Genomic DNA, 20,283 nt, shown 5'->3' on the forward strand with positions numbered 1-20,283 from the left:
GCTTTCCTGTTGGACCTGGCTGGAGCTGCTGCTTGCTGCTAAGGGCTGCCTTACACCCACGACTTGCGGAACCCGCCTCGCGGGTCCCGCTGTGGAATTAACCCCCTGCTCACCGGCTGTTCGTGTTCTCCTGTCTGGCTGCTCTGTGGGGGCGTGTGAGGCTTCAGGGCTGCGAGCGTGAGGCTGAGTCACCTGGCCCCGCTCTCCCTGAACGCCCCGCCCCCACCTTCCTGCAATCAAAAAGGCAGCTGGACTTTCCCCTCTTGGGACGCTGCTTTCCTGTTGGACCTGGCTGGAGCTGCTGCTTGCTGCTAAGGGCTGCCTTACACCCACGACTTGCGGAACCCGCCTCGCGGGTCCCGCTGCGGAATTAACTCACCGCTCACCGGCTGTTCGTGTTCTCCTGTCTGGCTGCTCTGTGGGGGCGTGTGAGGCTTCAGGGCTGCGAGCGTGAGGCTGAGTCACCTGGCCCCGCTCTCCCTGAACGCCCCGCCCCCACCTTCCTACAACACGCCCCATTGGTCTTGGCCCATAAATATCAGTGAGAGACGCTGCGCGGGAGCGCGCGGGAGCGCCCGGGGCTAAGACCGGGCAAAGAGCGAGCCGTTTGAGGCCGTTCGAGGACTGAGAGGACTGGACTGGACTGGCCCACCCCCCTTGGCTTTAAACTTTTGGTAACTAAACTAGTAACTGAGGGGAAATAGATCTAGCTTCGTTACAGTGTCCCAGTATTATGGATCCAAGGGTAACTCGTAGTAAGTCTTCCAAACGTGGGTCACTAGTTAGTGGCCCCATGGATGACTTTATAACCCGCACTAACATAGCCATAGACGAGGAAATATCTAAGCTTCAAACCCGGGTCTCGCTAGAACTAGATGCCGCAAGAAAAGTGTCCCAAGTAATTGCACTTTCCAAAAAATCCTCCCTAGGCCACATAGCCACCTCTGTTACCCCTGAGCGCCCAGCCCGCCCAAACTGTATAGTCGCTCAGGTAGATATCCACCACTCACCGGCCCCGGCTACTTCTATACTTGTCACAGGAAGTAAAGATGAGGATACTACACCGACACCTCTTAGTATGCACATCCCTGCTCCCATTGTATCTCTCCCTAATCTAACTCAAAATATCTCCAGTGGCAAACAACCAAAGAGGAAACGCAATTCTCGCTCAGCTTATTACCGAAAAAAAGCGAAAATTGCTGTTCCAAAAGATTTGCCCAAGAACAACATCACAGCACTTAATGCGGGAGCTGAGTTCACCCCTAATACCCAGTCATGTAGTGAGGGACAGGGGAAAAACCCATCCATTCGCCTCCTGAATACCACAACAGACGAGGTCCTTGAAGTAGACGGGCTAACTAATAATAATAAAGAATTTATAGAGGTGGTTTGGGACACACTCAAAAAACTTCTGTCACCTCTGGACCTAAGGTTATCAAGGATAGAAAACAACTTGTTAGAAATGGAGAAGAGCATTATTGCGCTGGCCACTCTTGGGTTGAAAAGCCTGGAACACCAGGGCATTACCGCAGCTGACCCAATGCCACAACCTATCGCACCCTTAACCAATCTAGCTTCCTCTTCAGTACCACCCACTATAAAACCTGTTCCTAAACCAAGGACAGTTACGGTGGAGCAAGCTCGCGTTAAACCAAAGCCTTCTCCACGAGGCTCCGCACATAACTTGCAACATCCCAAACACGAAACAGTAATTAGATCAGCTCCTAGTGAAACTCAGAACCCCCCAGCTAAAGACAACTTTAGAGGTGGCTATATTGACCTTCCCCCAGAGGCAAACGACTATGCCGTTGTCTTGACGGGTGTTCCAACGTTAGGTAATGGCCAATTTGAAAATCACTGGTCGCTTAAAAATAAAATAATGCATTGGTTAAATGTCAACAGACCAATCCCCAATGGTAGGAAAAGTAGGGTACTGATGGTTCGCAGAACTCCCTGGGTAGGGCCAACGCTGAAATCCAGTCCGGGGGACTGCATAGTAGTGACCTTCGAAGATCCCCACACGGCGCACCACATTTGTAGCTGGCCCAGTAATGATGACTCCTTAGTTAAACCCAAGCCACTATCCTTCTTCTATCCTCCCCGATCCAGTTATAATCAGGGGGACAATTGGACATTGGTTCAGCACCACCAACGGCCGAATAAGCCCAGGGGCCACAGGGAGACCCTTCTACATTGGAATGGCCTCTCTACCTATAATAGATTTGGTGGTTTAGAGGAGGTGGATTGACTCCCTGTGCAAGCAGCCAAGCAACCCCGAAGGGCACTTTTAACTTCGTTGAGGCATCATCCCACTGATTGTCCTGTCCCTGAATCTGCAACAAACCGAGTAGGACGATCCAACAACGCAAGGGCTGATGGGGTGACAACGTCATTGGACTCTATAGCAAACTGTAATAGGGAAGATTGGCCAAACACGCTTTGCGTGACCCTCCCTATACCTACTCCTCTTGAACAGTCGGATTCTACCTGCCTTGCCCCTTATGTGTCCTCCAATCTCCCGAAAATCGAGCCACTTGTGAGGTCTTCAAAACCTGTGGGAGTGACTGTTTCTCTTATGCCCATGCCTATTGACCCCACCAGGGTCTCTCCACCAGCTGACTCTGTCCTAAAAATTCTATCTTGGAATGTGGCTGGTCTTGGTCGCAACTTTGACATCCCCGAATGGAACGACTTCCTGGAACCCTTCCACATCTGCCTTTTACAGGAAACCTGGTGTTTAGAGCCAAGGCATCGAGTGGGATTTACCACCTTTTTCATCCCCGCAGTCCAGGAACAAGGGTCCAAAGGTCGCCCGTCAGGCGGCCTTATTATATGGATTAGTATTGCTTTAGGCGTCAGGGTAAGAGAAAGAAACACCCAATCTTCGGACCTCCAGTGGTTAACGGTAACGCACAAAGGGGTAAGATGTATGGAAGTCTTTAACATCTACCTGAGGGGTGCCAAAGGCGGTGCATCTCATCTACTATCTACAGGTCTAAACCGCAATCTGGCTGCCTGCGATGCAGATTCCTATATAATGCTTGCAGGGGATTTCAACTGCTGTTTTGAGCCCTTGGCCAGCGAAGATATCTTGGACACCTTCGAGGAGGACACCAGGAGAGGTATTCCTATTTTGAATCTTGACCCGATTCCCAAATGGTCGCAAAACGCAATAGAGATCAATGCATTGTGCATGGAGCATAATTTGCAACCAACAAATGGCCGATCCAAATCTGACCACATGGGTGCCCACACTTATAACAGACAAGACCACACGTCTAGGATTGATTATATCATGCTTAATTACAACCTTTGGCAATACCACCTAGATATGGAGGTTATAGTGTCGGGTGATAGCGATCACAACCCCTTATCGCTATCTATTTCATCCCCTTGGCAGGCTGGAAGGCAAGGCTTAACCGGTCATAAGTGGAAATCCTCTCATGAAGTGGTCCCCACAAACTGTAGCAGGCGTTTAAAGTGGGCAAAAGTCCTAGCCGATGATACAAGGATGGCCCAAGCTGGGACAATTTTGGAAGAGGTGGAGCCCCGGATGAACACTTTGAGCCAAAACGATAACAAGATCCTGCCTCTATTCACTGAGACTGTACTGGCGCTGAGTGACTTATTTATTGTTCCCCAAACCGCTCGAAGGGGTTTCTCGAAATCATTGCCCAAACAATCAGACAAGTGGTATACTCAAAAATGTCGTGAAGCCAAGAAGGAACTTGTCGTGACACTAAAGATCAAAGATGCGGTTGCCACCAGGGCTGCTAGAAAATGTTATAAAAAAACCATATCCGAAGCTAAACAGACTTATGATTTTAACTTCTGGGGAGATCTAGTAGAGGCCAGCACTAGGAAGGATGCTAAGAAGTTTTGGGACCTATTAAGATCCAGGGAAAAGCCCATTGACCAGCAGCTAACTTGCAACATTGAAGGGGGTGCATGGTATGACCATTTTACGCAACTGTATTCTGCTCCCTCAGGCCCAGCCCAGGTAGCTTGCTCTCCCATGGACTTTACAATCAACCTCCCGTGCCATGATGGCCTATTTACCAACTTAGAAGTAGAAAGAGCAATCCAATGCATTGTCCCGAACAAAGCAGCAGGACCTGATGGAATCCCAGGAGACCTAATTAAGAACTATCCATCTACTTGGAGTAGATTAATTGCCTCGCTTTTGAATGAAGTGATGTTGGGTGGAGTCTTTCCCGATTCATGGAGGGGCGCTGAGGTCGTACCTATTTTTAAAAAAGGCTCCAGGGACGACCCAGCGAACTACCGCCCAATTAGTTTATTAGACTCTTCTCAAAAGGTAGCAGGGAAGGTGGTATTGGGCAGGATCATAGAGTGGGCAGACGAAAACCACATCCTGTCAGATCTCCAAGCAGGCTTCAGAACAGGAACAGGCACAATCGAGCAGACGTTTCGCCTTCTAATGATCTATTGGAAAGTGGTGGTGCTGGGAGGGGGCAGTCTGTATCTAGTCTTCATTGACCTGCGGACTGCCTTCGACCTGGTACCACGCACGCTTCTATGGAACGTCCTCGATGGGTTAGGCCTTCCCCCCTATTTGCTGTCGCTGCTTGTAAAATTTCATGATAGGAATTTTGACCAAATTAGATGGGGTGCACAGGGAGAGAAAACACCTCGTATCCCCGTGGACAGAGGCGTCCGCCAGGGGTGTGTGCTTGCCCCCACTCTGTTCTCTCTATATATTAACGGAGTGGTGGAGCATCTTCTACAACAACCATCAGATGCACCCACCCTGGCTGGAAGGAAGATCCCAACGCTTCTGTTCGCGGACGATACACTCCTAATTTCAAAATCACCGATGGGCATCCAATCGCTGCTTTCCAGCTTTCAAACCTTTTGTTATGAAAGGGGCTTGGCAATAAATATAGGTAAAACCAAGTTTCTAGTTCTTAACCCGCCTAAAAAATCTGTCTATCCCCCGGTCTTGGATTCCGTCCCACTTGATCGCGTGAAAGAATTTGATTACCTGGGTATACGCATCAGTGATACCATGAGCTGGAAGGCACACCATCAAAAAGTCTTCCTTACCCATAAAAGGGTGGCAGGTGCGCTGCTCAAGGAGCAGCGAGCTTCACCATCAAAACCTATTGGGGCCCCCCTAGATATCTATAGGGCAAGGGTTGTAAGCGCGGCACTTCACGGTGCTGAGTTGTGGGGCACTCAAAAAGTTGACACTCTGGCCCACCTTGAGAACAACTTCCATAAAGACCTAATGGGTTTGCCCCACAGCACGCCAACAATCCCATTGCTGATAGATGCAGGTACCCGGGCAATCTGCGACCAAGCAAAACTACGCCCACTCCTGTTATGGTCCAGAATATGGAATGAGCAGGAGTTAAGTAGTTACGCAGACGCTTTAAACGACATTTTGTCATTACCGGGTTCTCATAAGATCATCTGGCTTAGGGAGGTTAAAAAGCTGCTCTACAAATTGGGCCTAGGAGAGGCTTGGTCCAACAAATCTGCACCCACGAAACAACAGCTAAAGAAGGTCTATTGGGCATGGGTGGACAGTGAGAGGGCCCGAAGTACAAGCCATTGTAAATCTGTAGTCCTGTTTTTGTCAGCCAAGGAGTTACCGCTAAGGGAAACTTACCTAGACACCATTCAGAGCCCAAGGGACAGAGCATTGTACATTAAGTTCAGGTTGGGGGTGCTTCCATTATGTGAGTTCACGTCCACTTGGAAACCGCCCGCTCAAACTGTACCCCATTGCCCCTTCTGCGATTTAAAGGTAGAGTCTGTGTCCCACATGTTGTTCGAATGCAGCGTCTATGTAGCTCCGAGATGTAGGTGGTTGAAGCCTATCTGCAGAAGTCTGGGAACTCGTTCTCACTTGGAAGCTCTGCGCATTCTACGTACAGATGCTAGACCCTTCTTTTCCACTTGCATGGCAAAATTTTTGGGTTGGGCTTGGCGTTTAAGAACTGCAAGAAAATTGTTAATCCAGTGAATGTACCTACCCACCCAACATTTTGTTTTGGATTTGAAATGTTTTTATGTCATTGATTGTTGTTAAAAATGTTTTTTAAAGATGTGTAAATGCTTTTATGATATGTTTTTATCGAATAAAGCTATTACTACTTGTACTCATCAGGGAGGTGCCTCATTAATGATTCTAATTAGTCATAATGTGCCCTGTCGTATCTGGCTAATAATGCCTGTGTATTGGCGATACGCCACATGTTTGCTGCTTAAGACGCCGTTCTTTTCTCTGATGCGTCAAGTAGCTTAGACTCTTTATCTGGTGGGGGAGCTTCACCTGATGTTTGTGAGTTTGCTCTCTTGCGTGTATTGGAAACTAAAAGTGAGTCTAGTGGTACTGGTGCTTTAATGTATGCTGGGTCTGAGGGAGCAGCGTTATATTTTTTCTCTATACGAGGGTTAATGACCCGAGTTTTGACTGGGTCCTTGAAGACTTCAGGAGCATGCTTAATCACTCCTTTAAGCATTGGTAAAATGGATGAGGACCATTGTGCATTATTAAAGGTATCCAATAGGAAGTCTTCATCTACAGGGTCTGTATGCATGTCTACCCCATGATATTGCGCAGGTCTGTGAATTAATTGATTGAAACCCATAGTGTCTTCTGGTGGGGAAGGCCTTGAGGGGTATATGTCATCCTGAGGGACATTTGGGACATCTGGGGTGTTATAATCATCCCAGGGGTCAGGTGATCCTGTAGGAGTAGCTGGATCAGGTATGTTACCCCCCCCATATCGCCAGAGCTATCATCCCTGTTGTCTTCATCTGGTATGATAGAGGATGCTGGGGAATGCTGTGGTATGGGAAGATGTGGTGATGGTACAGGTGAAAGAGAAGGGGAAGGCAGTCTTAAGGGAGAGGTAGCCATGTCCTTTTTCTTTGAATGCGGAGCTGGAGCTGATGTGTCCAGTGGTCGCTTTTTTGAAGCCAAAATTAGCTCTCCAGTAATTGGATCTTTAGCTAGAGTCTTCTAAGCAGGGTCTGGATAAAGTAAGTCCTCTGCAGGAGGCCGATCTTTTGGTGCGGAGGAAGGTTTCGGCACAGAAGCGGTTTGTTTTGGTTTTTTGGCAATGTCTTTAACCGGAGATACAGGAGTCTTTTTCGGCTCCAAAGTTTTTTCCGGTTCCGAGGATGTTTTTCGGCTCCGGTACATTTTTGGGATCCGATGGTTTTTTCGGTTCCGGTGGTTTTTTCGAATCCGAAGCGGGTTTGCTCGATTCCGACCTGGGTTTCGGTGCAGAAGGAGTAGTGGTATGTTTCGGCGCCGATGGTTTTGATGTCGGCGTAGCCGGTGAAGTAGTCTTTTTCGGTGCCGGTAAATGTGCGTTGGCACAGTGCGAAGGCCGTCTCGAGCCCAAGTCGCCTGAAGGCTTAATTAGCTTCTTAGCCGGGCCCGAAGGTGGGGCAGTAGAAGCAGTGTGTCGGTGTGCACCCAAGCCAGAGGGCGAGGGTGTGACCGGGGCCTTTTTTGGGTGTGTTGAGGAAGGGTCAGGGTCGAAGGTCTTACTTCGACCCGCTGTGCTGGAGTGATGCCTCGGAATTGCTGTTGACGTTGTGTTGTTCTGGAACGTTGACGCCTTCTTCAAAGATGTCGCCCGAAATCGAAGCTGAAGATCGAGCCATTGTTCTCCTCACTCTTCGGTCCCGGATAGTCTTTTTGGAGCAGAAAGAGGTACAAGCGGAACAGTCTTTGACCTCGTGCTCCGGGGAGAGGCAAAGGTTACACACTTCATGAAGGTTGGTGTGGGGAAACTTCGACCCACATTGAGGACCCTTTTTAAATGGCGTCCTTTTTCAAGAGCTGGAGTCGAGGCCTAGTTAGGCCCGAAGGCCGTCAACGACGACCGGAATCGAAGTCTTCGGTGTTGAAGAGTAGCATCAACTGGAAAAGTGTTTGAAACTTAATTTCTGTAAGTTGGTGAGGATTGTGCGCTGAAGGAAATCGGTTCCAACACGGAGCGCTGGAAACACATCCGAGCCCGGTGGTGGAAAAAAACAATCTGGGGATGGAGCCGATGCCCATGCGCAGTATCATTCAAAGGAGGAGTCACCTATCCCGTGACTTCCAAAGACTTTTCTACAACAAAACAAACTGTAAACATCCGGGTCCAACACTAGATGGCCATCTCTGCATAGTGTGTAATCTGCAGCTCATATGCCTCGAACAAGATGTTTTGTTGCAATTGCGCTTCTCCTCGCCAAAAGGGAAGCAGCTATTCACTGGGGCAGCAAATTCTAACCCACACTGAAGGCATGGTTGCGGAGCATGACATACTGTAACACAAACAGCAACACGTATGCACTGCTGCAGCCACCTGTATCTAGACCTCTCGACATATGACAGCCACTCCATTCATATTTGCTATGAGTGCATGAAGGGGATGACACACCGCCTCCAAAACAACACACCCCTCCAAATGATGGAACAAGCATGGGATCTTAGGCCCCCGCTGGGTAATCCCATTGAATAAACAATTTCCTCTCTCCTCCCCTTCCCCAGGACTGTCATATTTACGAGTCACCTTTGTTGACAAATGCTTGTATTCGGACCAGTATCATTGCTAATCATTGTCAGTGCTAAACTGTACTGTATTATATTCCAATGTGCACTGTGCAATCAATAAAGTTTAATTAAAAAAAAATGTAAACTGCAAGCTTACATTTTTATGGTGATTCCTATAAACGCAGCAATTTTTTATTTTTATTTTTTAAAAACGTTTTTTGTCTGTGTATTGATGTTTTCTATTTCATCTGGCCTGGAATGTTATTCTTCTTTAAAGTCAAAACCAATGACGATGTTGATAACTTTTAAATGCCATAACCGAAATAAATGAAGGTCGAAGGCAGCGCCATTTTATTAGCAAAGCATGCGTTCTTGGTTTTACATTCTGGCTCATAGATATTAAGTAAAGTAGTGACACAAAGTTTATTTTAGAAAACTGGTGCACTTTAAACAGTGCCCACAAGATACTTGTGCGAAATACTTATTCTATGTAAAGATCTTACTGGGAGAAGTCCTGACTGTGGCTGTAGTGTCATCCATCTTTTAAAGCTGCAACTTCACAACGTGGCAGGGCTTGCTTTGAAGTAATGTAACTGATTATATCAATACAGTAATCAAGCTTAAGAAATTAATCTACCTTTACTGACTTATGCACTTTACCACTTCACAAATTGTTTCCCCTTTTCTCATTATAATCGGATTCATGTGTATCTGTCTGCCAAATATATGTAGTTGAAATAAATAACAAGCATTTGCAATGCAATAGGTCTCGCACTGATGAGTGTTTAAGATTTTTTCATTGTAAATGACAATGCCTTTTATTTGTGTTATTTTTAAAACGAATACATAAAGGGCATTGTCATTTACAATGCCAATAGCTTAAACTCTTGCAAATGCAAGACCTATTGCATTGCGAATGTGTTCGTGGCCCATGCTATAAACATTTTTTTAAAAGCATTAGGAGAGAGCGTGTCCTGCCAGCAAACACGAAAAAGCTATTTGAGAAAATAGTGCTCAGATGCAGCAATTAAAGCATACCGAGTACCAACACATGTAACTGGAGGTGTCCTCATGGGAGGTTACAAAATAAGAAAAGGCAGTACACAGGACAGACTACTATGCCTATTGATCAATGAAAAGCTACAGTTTACAGTGGACTATGACACAAGCCAGTGAATAATATGGGCGGAGAGTGGGCCGAGTTTGAAGTCCATGCCTGAATACATCATGCCTCGCAGAGCAGCGCATGCCCTGCCAAGGCTCGATCAAAAAAGGAATGGCTGGCAATTTAAACAGGAGCACATGAGGAAGTAGACAGGGGCTGTAGGCTTAGAAAATTCATGGTGAAGAATGAAGAAAAAAGGAATTAGAGATCACCAATACAGCAGATGAACGCCTTATACTGTTGTAGCCTCCTATACAATTTTTTCGACTTAGATTTATGTTCATTACAGGTCTCTCCGGTATATTTATAATATTTCCTGTGTTTACCACACTAAAAATAGGTGCTACACATCGCAATGCAGGAGATACCACAAAAATAGTTTGGCATCTTCATAAAGGGTCAGTTTTATACGAGACTGAGCTCTGAGATAAGACGGAGGTGGAAACAGAGAGGAAGTATAGGAAGATCGAGTCTGTCCTCCTCATTATGGTAGCAAGGAGTGCAATAACTTCTGGTTTTCATGTCCAATTAGACGTCCCAAAATACCCTGATGAAAGCTGATAGTTGCATGTTTTCTCTCGGAGATAATTTAGCATGCAGCAAAGAGAACCCATTTATTCTCCTTGAGCGATTCATAAGTTATTTGAAAATAATATTAGGCCCAAAGGGTACATTGGCCTCACGATTTATCTAACAAGAAGAACAATACACTCTTATGAGAGGGCATGATTTACTGGTGTGATAATAATCATCTTTTTATGTCTCTACAGATACCATGGTGGTGGCTCGTAGCAAGGCTGCCCGGCATATTACAAAATAAAAATCAGCATCCTTTCTGTTACAGTGCACTCAAAACCTCCGACGTCAAACTCAAACTGAGGCTGTTTTCATGTCTCTCCATGTTGGCACATACATGATGCACGTACTTGGGTATGATGAGAGTGATTCTTTGGCTCCACTCATTTGCCTCTGCCCTGGGGCGGCGATGGCAGGTAGTGGCCTCAGGGCTAGTGCCAGTTTGCACGCTTTTGGGGCACCGGGGTATTTTGCTCCAAGCCTCACATGTAGGTGTGCTACAGAATGTTGAGCATGGTTCTAAGAAGGTTTTTATCAATCTGGGGCAATGCGGTTTTTGGAGAGCTTCTGGGATGCACTGTTTAACATTCAGGGGTTGGAAAATCCATAGGTTATGCCATACATATACCCTGCAGTTTTCGCTAAATGTGTCCCCATCAACAAGCAAAAATCGAAACGAATAAAACTCATGCACTTCAATTTTTCACTGAGTTTCTCAGTATTGGCAAGGTAACGTTGAATACTTCTTCGGTCGTTTTACTCTTTTTTTCCTCACTTTTGTTGTCCATGCACTGTATTTGAGGTTGTCCCCAAGAGTCAGGTTTTAGTTTAACTTTTCTGAATTTGCTTTACCCCTATTTTTGTTTTGTTTCCATCATTATTCTTAAGGAATAGGGCATCAGCGCACATTTCCAATGTAGAAGTCTCAAAGTATATTCTGTTATCTGGACAATATTTATTTTTAAACAATAATCCACAATATTTTACTATGTAATATGTAGATTTTTGGAAAAAACAAAGAATACAGACTGTGGTAATATCAATTTCTTTTCTTTCTATTGTAGTTTCAGAATAACTTAAGTCACAGTGTATTTTACTTTGGTTAGAATTGTTGCACATCATTTGGAATCTTTATATGTAATGTGGAATGGAGCTTATTTGGAGCTGAGGTTCGAATGCCAGAGAAGAGGTTGGAGCTGATCTGGCAAGACGCCTTGGCTTGAGCACCAGTGGCTCATTTCTTCTATTTAAATAAATAAGAATTTAACTTCAATTTGCTTCCTTCGCTCTTTACAATGGCGACGAGGATGGGATACAGTCAGCAGTAAAAAAATTCCACCAGGAATGTGCTGGATCTCAAAGTTGAATTCCTGCAATCTAGCAATCAGTTTTACCAATCTAGATGAGGCTTTTCCGCTTCTAACCCCATCCATCATATAAACCAGAGGTTTATGGTCCGTAACTAAAACAAAAGGTCTTCCTCACAAAAAATTCTTCAACTTTTCTACAGCCCACACACAAGCCAGAGCTTCCTTTGCAATGGTACTGTAGTGTACTTCTGCACCTCTGTTGCCTCTAGAAATGAATGAAATTGACAAACTTGGCATAATACTCACTTAAACCAAGAAATTAGATTAAAGAATCTTTATCATGTGACTTACTAGCCCTTTCTAAGGTATTGACAATATCCTCTTTAGGAAAGATGCCATCAGGAGTAATTTTGTGACCTAAATAATTGATTTCATTAACCAAAAATGTACACTTGTCTTTACTGACAGTCATGCCTTTGTTGTCTAGAGTTTTTAAAACTCTCTCCAAAATGGAATTATGCTCATCACCAGTTTTAGCAAAAATCAAAATATCTTCTTGGAAAGACTGCACTCCTTTTAAACCATGGAACAAACTCTCAATTAATTTCAGCAAAACACTGGCTGCTGATGCCAATCCGAATGGCATTCTCAAAAACCTATACAAACCAAAAGAAGCAATAAACACCGTAACGTCTTTTGAAGATTCATCAAGGGTTACCTGATGTTAGGCAGATTTTAAATCAATAATTGATCAAAAAAATTGCACCATTAACAGCAGCCAGCATTTCTTGAATTCTTGGTAAGGGATATGTTACTACTACAATATTCTTATTAAGCCATCTAAGATCCACACATGATCTGATATCTTGATTTTTTTTAAGAGCGATAACAATAGCGGAAACCCACTCGGAGCGGTCAGTAGGCTCTATGATGCCTTGAGAACAAAGATCATCCATTTGTGATTTAAGTTTATCTCTCAACCCCAAAGGCACCATACGCACTATATGTTGAATGGGTAAGGCTCCTTTCTTAAGTTTTATTTTGTGTGAATATCCTTTAACTTCCCCCACCACATTTTCAAAAACTTTCTTGTACTTATGGAGAATAGAAGTTAAAGAAGATTTCTCCAAAGAAACATTGTCAATAGAAATGTCTCTCAATTGAATAGGATGATCAGACCCTGGACATAAATTTACTCCTAATTTGCCCAAATCATACAAACCAACAAACATTTTTTCCATCAATAGCCACATAAATTTTAGTTGAAATCATGCGATCTTCAAATTTCAAAGAATCTTCAGAGAAACCTACCATCTTGATATCAAAATTGCCAAATGCTTTGGGATTAATATCTGAAACAGTAAGATTGACACCTTCCCAATTTTCATTAAAGAAGACATCAGATAAAATGGTCACTGGCAATCCAGAATCAGCCATAGCCTCAAAAGCAACATTAACAACTAGAACAGTTCCTAAAGGAGCTTTAAAAGGAAGCGTGATATTTTAATAGAACCATTAAATGAATCATCATAAATAGTTAGAAGTAAATTTTGCACATCATGTTCAACATTTGAAATACTATTAAATGCAGAGCTAGAATTAGAACTTCTTCTTGGAGTTTTGCAAAAGGAAGAGAAATGACCAACCTTCCCACATTTTGTACTTTTTTTTTTAAGAGCAGGACAATCAACAGAGTTTGCCAAATGTGTTTTAGATCCACACCTAAAGCAACTTAAATTGAAATCTCTACCTATTTTGATAGACTCTTATTATGCGTTTGAACAGCACAAACAGAATTATTAGTACTTTTAACACCTTCTGCAGTAATAATTTTAGAAGACTCAATAGACCTCTCAATACCTTTAGCTAGATCTATGACCTCAGCTAAAGTAGGATTTCGACATGCAAGAAGTCTTTCCTGTATTTTCTTTCTATTGTAGTTTCAGAATAACTTAAGTCACTGTGTATTTTACTTTGGTTAGAATTGTTGTACATCATTTAGAATCTTTATATGTAATGTGGAACGGAGATTGTTTGGAGCTGAGGTTCGAATACCAGAGAAGCTCAGCTCCAAACAAGCTTGGAGCTGAAAAGGCAAGACGCCTTGGCTTGAGCACCAGTGGGTCATTTCTTCTATTTAAATAAATAAGAATTTACCTTCAATTTGCTTCCTCCGCGCTTTACACAGACGAAAGTACATCAATATTTAAACAAATATAAATGTCAAAGTCATTTATCAGAATACCAAAATAAATGTAACGCCCTGACATTAGAGACTCTTTGACGCAACCTTACAACGTTCTTCATTCATCTCTCCCAACGCCTTGCGGTAAATGTAACGTGCTAAATATTGAACAAAATATTGTTTCTGGAGAACAAAGTCCAACAAATTAGTTTCTGGACTAATCCTGCCGATCATTCTTGACGTGGCCAAGTACCAGCTGGAGGGTTCAGGGTACCAAAGATGAAAAAATCTCTAATTGAAATTGGGACAACCGGGAGACCTATGCCAATGTTAACTTCGATGTCTCCAATGCCAAGCACAGCTGTTTTATTTTAAGTCTAATTGGTCACAATTCATTAGAAGTCTGACAACTATGACGTGTGCGTTGTGGCTGTTTTACCATGACCACCACCAAACTCTGTGGCCTTTGTTCAGCAGGGAAGACTAGACAAACATGCTTTCCACCATCTTATAGCTCTTGCTGAACTCATTAGAAAGCTCTTCAGACTAAAACTTCCAATGCGGACAAAAAAGCCGCATCAGCAGCAAGAACACAAGCCCACATCTTCACAGCTAAAGTTCTGAAAATGTGGCCTAAAATCTTGATCAGCAAAGAGGACATGTTAAAATGAACAACAAACATGAACATAACGGCAGCAATCTTGCATTCCTGATTAAAGTGACACCTCCATTGCTCACTCTCCACCCTCAACATTGCAGTATAATAAACCAGTTATTTGAAACAGGTTACCTGCATGAGCTCTACAAATCTTGAGAAGTCTTCTCTTTAAGAAAGAACTGTACAACTCAACAAACTAGGAAACATGCCATGTCAAGTCTTCCAGTTCACTTCTCAGAGATGTAATCCAAACAAGTCCATCAACCCATGAAAATCAAGATAAATACCCTATAAATATGCAGCATGAAACAGATCCCCTAGCTGTTTTGAAAGATGTGTTGTCTCCAATTTCTTGGCACCATTCAGTGCCAGAGAATAGTCTTTTACATAGCATAGAGTACTCTGTAGTAAAACATAAAATGTGGAATAAGGTACAAAAGCCTTTGGGCACGGTTCAATCTATCCCATTTCGTCAGATGCCATATCGGCAAACCACAACCAAACGTTTGAGCCTCACAAAGCTGAAAATATAAGAACAAATTCTCAAACATCCCACTAAAATTAAAGTTTCTGTTACAGCAGTGCTCATACATAGTGTTAGAAATAGGGGTGTGCAAAATGTGTTATTGAGTTCTTGTATAGCGCATAACTACCCATAGGGTTTCCCATTGCTTAGGAACAGGTTCAGCAGCCTCCGTATGTGACGTAAATAACCAGGTGCGGCATTCCTGTTTGGGGCCCAGAAAAGAAAAGTAGCGCTGCCCATCCGGGCGCGTCTAAATCTGGGCACTGTGAAAAGGGAGCTGGAGCACAGAAAACATGGGGGGTGGTAAGGAACGGCAAGTTGTTGCAGGAACCGAGGTCCTGAATTTGAGTCTATTTTGTGCATAAAGCACAGTGCCTTAAAGTTAATGTGCTTGTCCACTGTGAGCCTGGCAGCAGAATTTTGGACCCCCTGATTACATCTGATCACAGTCTTATCATACCCCATGTATAAGATGTTACCACAGTCCAACCTAGATGTCATGGCCTAGACTACTGGCATCTGGGCACAGAAGGGAGGTATCCATAACAACTTTTTGAGCCATTTTATAATGGCAAAACAGGAGGGTGCAATCTTGGAAGCCTGATGCTTCATGGTCAAGGTGGAGTCCAGCTAGAAGCCCAGATTCTTCACTTTGTTGACGGTTCAGGGAGTGCTCCCAGTGTGGCAGGCCAGTGCCGAGGAACACAAAGTTGGGAGTTTCTGCCCAGCACCAAGACTCTGGTCTTGTCACCATTTAATTTCAGAGAGTTGGAGTTCATCCAGGTGGAGACCAGACCGAGGCAGGAACTGTGATCTTCCACGCTGGCTTCCTGCTCGGATGACAGAGAAAAAATAATGTGTGTCTCATCAGTATATCGGAACAGAATCAGGCCAAAGCTTTCCACTAGGTCCGTCAGAGGGCAAATAAATATTGAAAAGCATGGGGCTGAGGGCAGAACCCGGAGGAATTCCTAGGATGAGTGAGTGAGAACTTGACACTGTTTGTGGAGGTGATCTGGAAGGTGCGATCTGCCAGAAAGGATCTTAACCAGGCTAGGAGCCATGCCTGGAAGACCTAGTTGGGCCAGTCTGACAGTAAGAATGTCATAAGACACAGTATCAAGGGCTGCACTAAGATCTAGATATGTATAATTTCCTTTTGCTTAATTACATGAAATTTCAGATAAAATACACGTGTAATTTTGTGCAACTTTTCAGAAATTTTGAGAAACATATTTTGGGCATTTCACACTTCTTTTTAACACTCTGCATATTCACGTCCAAACTTCATGTGAGGTTGTACTTTGAGCTAAAAAAACATAAAGGGCAAAAAAACACAAATGCTAAGAACAAGAGCTGCCCATGTTCTGTTTGTTTGCATTGCTCGGTGCTCCTGCAATACAATTTTTACCAGAGTTAACCCCAAATATTTCATGTGGTGTAATGGCTTAGTTTCAAATTAAAAGAGTAACATAAAATCACGGAAATTACGCTAGCATAATTGAAATTTCGCCTGGGACGAGTTAGAATCAAGAAATCAGAAAGACAGCACCATATGCATACTTAGTTTGCTTAGCAGTAACACTAGTCACTCAAGTATGGAAAAATGAAAACAATCTATCTCACCTGCTACCTATGCATTAAAACTGGACTTCTAAAAGAAATCATTAACTCGCACACAAATCCTTATGCACAAACACACCTTCAACCTTGCAGATAAGTTCGCCATTTCATGTCCACTCATCCAGAACAACTGTTTTTTCCACTGACTTCCATCAGCAGATTCTTATATAACTCAGGTGGACAATCCTTCTCCAGTCTGTATGACTAACACTTTTGCCACCCATATTTCTCCAAGTTCATGATCTGCAGCCACTATTTAAAACTTTAATATGACATTTTGGAAATTTCCTAACGTTATCAAAGGCTGTTTCAGAGCAATCAGAAGAGCAATAGTAAATCTGGAGTGGTGTGGCTCACTGCTTAGAGGCGGCAGACCCATAAGCAGAGAATGGCCCGGGACCAGGGTTCAATTCCCGACGCGGCAGGGTCATGGACCAGGGGTCAACGGACTCGATAATTCTCGCTTCGGTGCCTACTCTAACCAGGGAACACACTCGGCAACTCTGGGCATTAAGCTTGCCTCATCTCTACAATGGCCCCCCACAGACGCCGGGGATGCCTGGTTTCACCTTGGAGATACCCAGTAGGGACCATCTCACAGGGAAAACCAGGACGGGTTCCCCAGCAGTCTTCAGCGCCAGGATACTCCTTGGAGTCACAGTGCGCTTTACAAGTACACCCACATGAAGAGACAACGACCAGGGAGTTAGATTCCAGTCAGGTGAAAATATTGTTCCACTATCCAACACTCCTCAATCGTTTCCCATGATCTGACAGGCATTCAGATGAATGACAGTCAGAACTGCTCAGTTTTTTGAACTCTTGAGAACCAAACAGAGTTGGGTTGGACTGGGATGTGGGTTCAACTGTTCCATAGTCTGGGCTCCAGGGCCTCAGCGACTGGTATTCATAATGTATTTTCCTTGTTGATCTATTGGTATATCAAGTTGCAGAAAACTGATCGCTAATTCCACGCCAGGTTGTTGTGAGGTTCCAGATGCTTTGTCCCAGAGGCTTTTGTCAGAGACAGTGTATTTTTAAAGTTGAATGTGATTTCATAGAAAAACGTTTTAATGGAATACCATTACTGATACTATTTTGTTTTAACTGGTCTATGGAAACTTTCAGGATGAATGGCATTTACCATTTTACTGAGAGCACTTCACAGAAGGTCTTTTATTTCAACATTGGCTTTTGAATACTTATTTTTAATATGCAAGGAAATGGTTGCAGGTCTTACTTTAAGAAACATTTTGTCTGATATATTTATTTCAGTTCTGCACATTATTTAGGTTTTATACCTTTTACATTGCCAAGCAATTACTGTGGATCATGTTTCACTGAAGCCTCACCACCCCTAAACACCATGCATCACTGACTACTTGAAACCCCTAAATACTATCCGACCCAAGTCCTAAAAATTCCCCCACTCGCGATCTACACCCACCCCTACACCCTGACCTTCACTGATCCCTGAACCCTAAAAACCAATTCTACCCCTAAACTTCACCCGTCTCTGAACACAAAAAAACTCCTCACCGCACCTAAACTACACCCATTCGTGACCTCAAAATTCCATCCATCCCGAACCCTAAAAGCCCTTTCTATTTCTAAACTCTACCCACCACAACCCTAAAACTCCCTCACTACCTCTAAATTCCACCAATTCCTGAACCCTAAAAATCTATTTCTGCACCTAATCCCTGTCCATCACTGATTCCTTAAAATCCTGCACCACCCCTAAAGTGCACTTAACACTGAGCCCTTAAAAAACCTAATCACCCCTACACATCACTCAGGAAGCCTAAAAACAACTCATTACCCGAAACTCCACTCACTAACGTACCCTAAAAAGTCCTCACCACCCTAACCTCCACCCATGTCCGACACTGAAGAACCCCTAAAACCCCCAAAACTCCAACATCTCTAAAAAGGGTCGTCATTGAGCCCGACCCTTTTTAATATGTATGTCGCGCCTGTTGCCTCGATTGTGGAGAGTTATGGTCTCCAATTGGTTTCGTATGCCGACGATACGCAGCTGGTGATCTCCCTATCGCACGCGCCCTGTCTTGCTGCTGATGGCTTCCGGTCGTGCATGAAAGATCTTGCCGAGTGGATGGCTATCAACTGTTTGAAGCTTAATGGCAGCAAGACAGAGGTGCTGGTGGTGGGGAGAGCCCAGTCTGCTTGGTCGTCGGCATGGTGGCCATCTTGTCTTGGACCAACCCCAACCCCCTGCCAAGAGGCACGCAATCTGGGGGTGTGGTTTGATGCGGGTCTTACTTTTGGCCCCCAGATCAACCGGGTGGTGGGAGTTTGTTTTGGGATTTTGAAGAAACTGAGAAAGGTCCTTGACTTACTCCCGATTGATGCCCGTCAAACCCTGGTTCATGCTCTGGTGACAGCTAGGTCGGACTATGGGAACCTGCTGTACCTGGGGGCTCCAGAAAAAAGCATGGCACGCCTGCAAGTGCTGCAGAATGCGGCAGCACGTTTGATTCTCAGGCTGCCCAAAAGGGCGCCTTCTAAGGCGGCCCTCCAGCAGTTACATTGGCTCCCTGTGAGGAGAAGAGTGGAATACAAAGCCCTCTGCACCTGTCATCGTATCTTGAATGGCAGGGCACCGACCCGCTGAATAAACTGATCGAAGTGTACCAACCAACACGTGCGCTTAGATCTGCAGGGGGCGGTCTACTGAGGATCCCTAGAGTCAAGAAAGCCCGCATGGGAGGCAGGTCCTTTAGATGCCTAGCGGCAAATAATTGGAATAAACTGCCAGCGGACCTGCGCCTGGAACCGGAGGAAGCTAGGTTCCGAGCGAAACTTAAAACATTCCTTTACACTAAATAACTGTCCGCTCAGCTTCTGTGCTCCCTGCTCGCTGCCTCTCCCACTTTCAGCGCGTGGACACGCCGGTGTGCGTAACGCAGCGCTTTACAAGTGTCCCAAAAAAAACAAAAAAAACGTTAATAACTCCTCATTGGCCCTAGACATCACCCATCCCTGAATCCAAAAAACACTCATTACCCCCCTAAACTTATTTTTCTTAAAATTATCTTTCTTTTAAAAAGTTTAATTTCATTTTAGATTTATTTGTATTTCCTTAAAAGTGTTGCTGGTTAAAATTGGTTTTCCATGATCTAGTTTCCTCCCATGTGGTTTCTCAGTTTTCGTTTCTCAAATAATTCACACACATCAATATTAAATCCAATCCTTTCTTAAGGATGTGCCAGTGGAGTAATGGCAATGCTCTGCTCATGTGATCCCATCTGTTCATATTTGGTTACATTCAGGAAGAATTAATCTAATAAGATCTTAACTAGGACCCATGTCAGTAAGCGTATGAGAACGCGGGTACTCCTGAATTGGGATGTTAAAGAGAGATCAGCTGGAATATGGCTCCCACTTGAACCAATCTCATCTCAAATGTTTTATACACTCTTCTGCACACAGGTTAATTAGGATGTAGGGTATAGGTAATAAACAAAGCTTCATCCTACTCCCATCAATACATAAGCAATCTCCTGCTTATTATTAATATTCTACTTTTTTCAGGGACACGAATATCAGAGGCGTAACAAAGGCCCCCGCATCCCCGAGCTCCAGGGGGCCGACTCAGCACAGTCCCAAGGCATGCAAGCTTCCGAGTGAGCCCGGAGGGGGCCCTCAATGTGTTTTGCCGGGGAGCCCCCTCAACTTTTGTTACGCCACTG

General features: G+C 44.3%; 1 protein-coding gene across 1 annotated transcript in view; it reads right to left on the minus strand.

The window, feature by feature from the left end:
• The window catches only part of TANC2 (tetratricopeptide repeat, ankyrin repeat and coiled-coil containing 2), a 2,475,706-nt gene that overhangs the window by 2,099,527 nt on the left and 355,896 nt on the right, over positions 1–20,283 (minus strand). The gene's annotated exons all lie outside the window — the stretch shown is intronic.

The sequence above is a fragment of the Lissotriton vulgaris genome, chromosome 5, assembly GCF_964263255.1.
Source record: "Lissotriton vulgaris chromosome 5, aLisVul1.2, whole genome shotgun sequence".
Classification (NCBI taxonomy): Eukaryota; Metazoa; Chordata; class Amphibia; order Caudata; family Salamandridae; genus Lissotriton; species Lissotriton vulgaris.